The following is a 6,824-nucleotide window of genomic DNA, read 5'->3' on the forward strand; positions in this document are numbered from 1 at the left end:
GGAGGGAGGTGCTGTTATTATCCCCATTATACAGATGAGGAAACTGAGGCAGGTCACAGTGAAGTGACTTGGTATGGGTCACACAGCTAGGAAGTATCTGAGGCTGGATTTGAATTCAGGTCTTCCTGACTCCAGGCTTGTTGCTCTAACTGCCTCTTATGATGAAGCAATAGAACTAGATTGTGATTTCCCTGGGGTAGGTAAGGAAAGTCCCTCTACCAATATAGGTTGGCATCTTCTAGCCAATTGATAATGGTTGCGGGTTTCTTGGAATATACACTTAGGGTCATGTGGCCAATATGGGACAAAGGCAAGACTTGAACCCAGATCTTTATGGAGGATAATGCTTTAAATGGTCTGCCCCACTGTATCTCAGACATACTAAGACAAGGTGTGACTGCAGAAAAAAGAATGACTGTTCTGTCACTTTCTGTCATCCATTCATTCATTTGTTCATTCATCATTCATCCATCTTATATACATTGAGTCTGCTGCCTGAAAGGTGCTACGTGGTAAGGACCCTATACTATGGGGTCACAGACAGGCTGGGCCCTGATCTCAAATAGTTTGGTATACTTTGGGTGACTGGGAGCAGGAAAACCAGTGCTCTGAAGACTTCTTTGTCCCAGATGAGAGTGGGTGCTGCAGCCTATCTCTTGCAAGCATGTCCAGAGCCCGAATAAGCCCCTTTCCTTAAATTAGGAGGCTCTCAACAACCAACAGGGAAATAGCCTGGCCACTGGACTCAGGGAGACCTCAGCCTCAGACTTACAACCTCAGGATCTGTTCCTAGGATCCTGCCAACCAACTCATATCTAAAAGGAGCATTCTCAAGATCACCCACACACTGCAGCTGTTTGATTGGAGGTGTCTCTATTTTTTTATACTTTGGATGCTGTTTGTGGACCAGGGATGCTGGCGTCACCAGAAGCATTTCTTCTGAATTACAGTGGGGCCAACCTCGTGGTAGGCTGCACTGGAGACCCAAATCTGCTCAAAGGTTGACAGGCTCGTGATAAGAGAAGCACCAATCCACACAGACAAGAGACGGTCACTAGGGGCTGTGATGTTGACACTCAGGGATCCTTTCAGGAAGGACTCCAGCTCCCTCCAGAGCCTCATCTTCAGCCCTGGGCACAGGGTAGAGCCTCCAGACAGGATCAAATTTTTCAGAAGGTCCTTCTGGAAGTGGTGGCTGCTTTTCATTACACTTTTGAGGACTAATTTGTGAATCCCAGGAGCTGAGGAGCCTGCCTTCGAGGGCTGAAAGAGAGACTCCGGTACCTGGAACAGCTCCTCCCTAATTTGCGTGGAATGACCATCAGGAAGGATATAATTATATGTGGGGCAGTCTATGGTTGTCTTTTTCTTCCGCTCATGGGGGTCAGGTATGACGTAGCACAGCCTATCTTTGATATCACTTACAAGGTCCTTGTTGCCTGTGTTCACCAGGTGAATACCTCTCTCCAAGAGTAACCTGGACAGGTAGTGGGTGACATCCTTCCCTGCAAAATCAGACCTGGCTATGCTTTGGAATAGGCAGTGGTCCTAGTAGGTAGGGATGACTCGGGTCACTCCATCCCTACAATCTAGAACAATGCCCATGCTTTTCCCCGTGGCATACAGTGCCATGAGACCTTGGAGGGCCACATAGAGGGCTGGCATTTGGAATGTCTCAAAGAAAATTTCCCCTATCTTGGTGCGGTTCTCTGGAGGATTCATAGGTGCCTCAGTTAGGAGCACTGGTCTCTGCTTGGGGGGCTCTCTGAGACCGTGTTTGTACAGATGCCTCCAGATCTTCTCCATATCATCCCAGGAGGTGACGATGCCATGTCGCATTGGATATCTCAATATCAGGATGCTTCTCTTATCCTGGGCTTCTTGTCCAACATAATATGCCTTCGGCTCGGGTTTTGTCATGCAAATGATACTTTGGGGATAGCCTAGGACTGTAGCCTGGATGAATCGGGGAGTCTGCTCCCCTGATATGCCTACTTTACACAGCCCTGATCCATTGTCAAAGATGGTGGATGGAATCTTAGCTATTTCCGAGACCATAATCCCCATGGGATGGGAAGCTGGAGAGCCATAAATGTGTGATGAGGAAATGGAATGGAATGCCTAGTTCTCAGCATTCTAGAATCTCATCTTCACAAAAGCAGACATTCCAGAAACCACTCGTTTTGGAGGGTGGTCACAAGCAGAAGGACTATTCTTTCTTTGGACTCCTTAAAGATACTGGGCTGGTGGTTTCCAGTTGAAGGGAGTACTTTCACCATCAACACTTCTTCCTCCAAACTCTTTCATACCCCTTCCCTTCAACCTTCATTTTTGGGACTATGTGTGTCCCCAGGAATGGCAGTGGGGTATGGTGGGTAGAGTATTGGATTTGGAGTCAGGAAAATCTAGGTTCAAATCCCATCTCTGACCATTATAGAGCCTCCAGTCTGGAGTCAGGAAGACATGAACTCAAATCCAGCCTCATATGCTTATTAGTTGTGTGATGGTGGGCAAATCATTTATTTTTTGTTCACCTCAGTTTCCTCATCTATAAAATGGGAAAAATAGTAGCATCTACCTTCCAGTGTTACTGTGAGGATCAAATGAGATAATAACTGTAAATACTTAGCTTTGTGTCTGGAACATAAGAAGCAGTATATAAATATTGTTATCATTGTTAAGATTATTATTAATATTGTGTGCGAGTGGACAAATTGTTGAATCTCTCTGTGCCTCAGGCAACTTCTTATGACCTATTTACTAAGTTATAGAGCCAGTCTATTCTATTATGTGGAGGTCATCCATGGGGTCCTAGCCTTAGGGGTGGAAGGGAGGGGTCATCCAATGTAACTCCATTATTTCACAGACAAGGAAAATGGGGTACAGAGCAGGTAAATAGACTTGTAAAATGGGGTGCAGAATAGGTAAATAGACTTTCTGAAGGTCACACAGATGGCAAGGGGTAGGACTGGGATTCAAACTCAGCTCCTCTGACTTTAAATACATGGCTCTTTTCATTTTAGCTCTACATCCCAATGAAATGGAGTAGAAAGCAATGATAATGCAATTGTGTTTATCGGGCAGCTAGAATACCAGGCCCAGAGTCAAGAGGACCTGTGTTCAAATCTGGCCCTAGACACTTCCTAGCTGTGTGACCCTAGGCAAGTCACTTAACCGTGTTTGCCTCAGCTTACTCATCTGTAAAATGCTCTGGAGAAGGAAATGGCAAACTACTCCAGTACCTTTGCCAAGAGAACCCCAAAATGGGGTCATGAAGAGTCTGACATGACCAAATGACTAAACAACAACAACAACAACAAAGTGCTTATTATATACTAAGTAGCAGGGATGTAAATAGAAAAGTGAGGCAGCCCCTTCCTATTCTAAAGGAACTTACATTCTAATGAGGGGAAATAACACATGTAGAAGGATTTAGTTGAAGTCAGGTTGATGATGAAGCCAAGGAGTCCTTAAAGTATAGCAACAGGTAGATGGCAGGGCTTGGTGGATATTAGGGAGCAATGGTAGGGTCGATGGTAAAGCCTAGTGGTCCACCATGGTACTAGGAAGATTGTAGTTGGTAACTCCCTACTCATTCAAGCACTACTGACCAATGACTATTGGGAAGGGGATGGCAGTCTTGAGGTTTAGAATAGGTGTGGGGCTCTGGGTTACTTCTGAAAGAGGGGAGAATTGAGGGCATCAGTATTCAGCCATGAGGAAGCACCCATCATCTGGTGAGGACTGGGTAATGGAAGCTGAACTGAGGAGGGGACGGTCCCAAGCTGCTGGGGTTGCAAGGTACCCATTGGATAAAATAAAAATACATTGATTACATTTTTGTCACGGATACTTACAAGATCCTAACATTGTCATGTACTTCAAAGGACATTGAACTGAGAGGAATTGGGCATTTTTCTTTTTCTTTCATCAAAATGCTTGTATGTCTTCCCACCAGGAAGAATTTCATTCTGTGTGTGAGAGAGTTTGAGTTCTTTGGGGTGGGGGCATAAAAGCTGGGGATCAGGTTGGGTTCCTTATGAATAAGAATCAACATTTTTCTAAAATGAGTGATGGAAGGCTTATAAATAGGAAGGAAGACAGTCCAAACAGGTTCTCTGGTACCTTTGGAAAGCCAGATGCCCCTGTGATCATAGATTTGGCCCTATGCTATTAAAACTATTATCGGTGACCTGGGTAAAGTCACGGATTGGTTTCTCATTAATTCTAAAGATGGCACAAAGTTGGGTTTGGCTAACATACTGAGTGATGGAGTCAGACTCCAAGCAGATCTTGATAGGCTAGGCTGTTGACCTGGATCTAATAAGATGAAATTTACCAAGGATATGAATGTAAACTTTTATACTTTGAAAAATCAACTTCACAAGTAAGCTGAAGGAGATAGAGCTTGCATTTATCTAGCACTTACTATGTACTAGGCACTGTGCTAAATTCTGGGGAAATGAAGGCAAAAACAGCCACTGATCTCAAGAAGCTCACAATCTAATGGGAGAGACAGTGTGCCAATAGCTACGTACCAGTAACATATAGGCAGGGCAAATTGGGGATAATCTCATAGGAAAGTCATTAAGATTGAGGGGCATTGGGAAAAGCTAGACAATTATTCATCAGAAAAAAGATCTTAGGGTTTTAGTGGACCCACAAACTCAATATGGTGAAATAGCATGCTATGGTAACCATATAAGGAATGCAATCAGGTGACATCAAATAGTGTAGTGTACTGACCCCTGTCTATGGTGGTGCCTCTGTACTCTCCCCTGGTCAGGTCACACCTGGAGTCTTAGAAGGTTCAGTCATGGGGTGATATAGTTAACAAAGGACATTGTTAATTTGGAAAACAACCAAGTGGGGCAAACAAGGTGCTTTAGAGCTTTGGTTTCATGCTGGGTGAGGAGTGGTTGAAGCTTGGTGAAGAGAAGATTTAGGGAGGGGGGCATGATGGCCATCTTCAAGTGTTAAAAGAGCTTGTCTTATGGAAGAGGAAGTGCCCTTATTCTATTTGATCTCAGAGGGAATCTTTTGTTGTTAAGTCATTTTCAGCCTTGTCTGACTCTTTGTGACTCCATTTTGGGGTTTTCTTGGCAAAGATACTGGAGTGGTTTGCCATTTATTTCTCCAGCCCATTTTGCAGATGAGGAAACTGAGGCAAACAGGGTGAAGTGATTTGCCCAGGGTCACCCAGCTAGTAAGTGTCTGAGGCTTCCTGATTCCAAGCCTGATGCTCTATCCACTACCATCTAGCTGCCCTCAAAAGGAAACTTTAGGCTTGAGGTAAAGAAAACCTTCTTATTGAATAATTACACCAAAAAAAGTTAATAGGCTGCCTTATAAGTTAGTGAAACCTCCTCAATGGAGGTTTTTTAAGCAGTCTAGATGAGCCCTTGTTGGGTGTATCATAAAGAGAATTCTTGCTTGACTAAATGGTCTGAGATGTTGCCTTCCTCTGAAAGTCTGTGATTTAGAGGAGAAGATGAATGTGCTAGAAAATGGTTAACAACTAAGTCTTGGGGTGGATCCTCTTATTCACAACACACTTTTAAGCTTCATGTTCATCATTAACATTTTTCTCTATTACTTTTTTTGGGGGTGAGGTAAATGGGGTTAAGTGACTTGCCCAGGGTCACACAACTAGTGAGTGTTACATGTCTGAGGCCGGATTTGAACTCAGGTCCTCCTAACTCCAGGACGGGTGCTCTATCCACTCTGTCACCTAGCTGCCCCTTCCATTACTTTTTAAAGTCCAGACAATCTCAAGGAACAATGAATCAAGCCCTGATTTTGTAATGTTTGCTGATTTCTGAGACGCAAATTTTCACACTGAAAATTTCACAATGGGCTCCCCAGTTGGTTGGAGCTGGTCGGAGCCGGCTTCAGCAGAATCCCCGTGTGGAAGTGACCTTCGGACAGCTGGTCCAATCTCTTCATTTTACCCATGGGAAAACCTACAGTGAGCTGTCCAAGGTCGCACCCATAGTACGTAAGAGAGCAGGGATTCAAAATCAGATTCTCTGACTCCAGTATTTGTAAAGTGTTTAGCACTGGGCCTGGCACATAGTAGGCACTTTATCAGTATTTGCTCCCTTGCTAGCTTATTCTCATGCCCAGAAGTGCTGGTGCTTCCTTCATCTCCTTTAAGGAGCTCTGCCTCCTCTCCACCCCAGCCCCTTCTCAGATTTCCACCTTTCTCCAACTCCCCCCCACCCCCCACCAAGGCTAAAGTGTGGACTGAAGGGACACTCACATGGAGATCTCAAAGTCATTCCAAACCTCCTTCCCAGCAAACTCTCTCCCCTTCTCCCCAAGAGTTGCCTTCAGCCCCCAGATATATAACTATGGTCAGAGGTAAGCTGCCCAGGAGGGACCGGCTCTTGGTCATGCTTAATTCTTGGTCATTCAGAAGTCTTTTCTGAGCTTCCCTGGATGGCTTTTCAACCTTGGAATGTTTCAAGAGAGCAGTAGGGCACAGGAAGCCCCAGGAGTAGAGAAACTCAAAGCAAAGATTACTGGAGAAGTATTAGCAGCAAGTACCTCTTGAATGAAATTAAAACACACACACATGCAGCTCTCTTCAACCTTTCTCTCTTCTCTCTTCTTCCTTTCTTTCTCTCCCTCTCCCTCTCCTATTTCTCCCTCTTTCTCTCTCTTCCCTCTTTCTGTCTCTCTCCCTTCTCTTTCTCTCACTCATCACCCCCACCTCTCTCTCTCCATCTCTTCTCTCTTTCCTTTTTCTCTGCTCTTTTCTTTCTTTCTTTCTTTCTTTCTTTCTTTCTTTCTTTCTTTCTTTCTTTCTTTCTTTCTTTCTT

The 6,824-nt window shown here is 44.5% G+C and overlaps 1 pseudogene; it reads right to left on the reverse strand.

Moving 5' to 3' along the window:
• Positions 1-921: 921 nt before the first annotated feature.
• Positions 922-2,058, reverse strand: LOC114029514 (annotated as a pseudogene).
• Between the last annotated feature and the right edge of the window lie 4,766 nt (positions 2,059-6,824).

Source organism: Vombatus ursinus, unplaced genomic scaffold, assembly GCF_900497805.2.
Source record: "Vombatus ursinus unplaced genomic scaffold, bare-nosed wombat genome assembly UNPS02014932.1, whole genome shotgun sequence".
In the NCBI taxonomy this organism is placed as follows: domain Eukaryota; kingdom Metazoa; phylum Chordata; class Mammalia; order Diprotodontia; family Vombatidae; genus Vombatus; species Vombatus ursinus.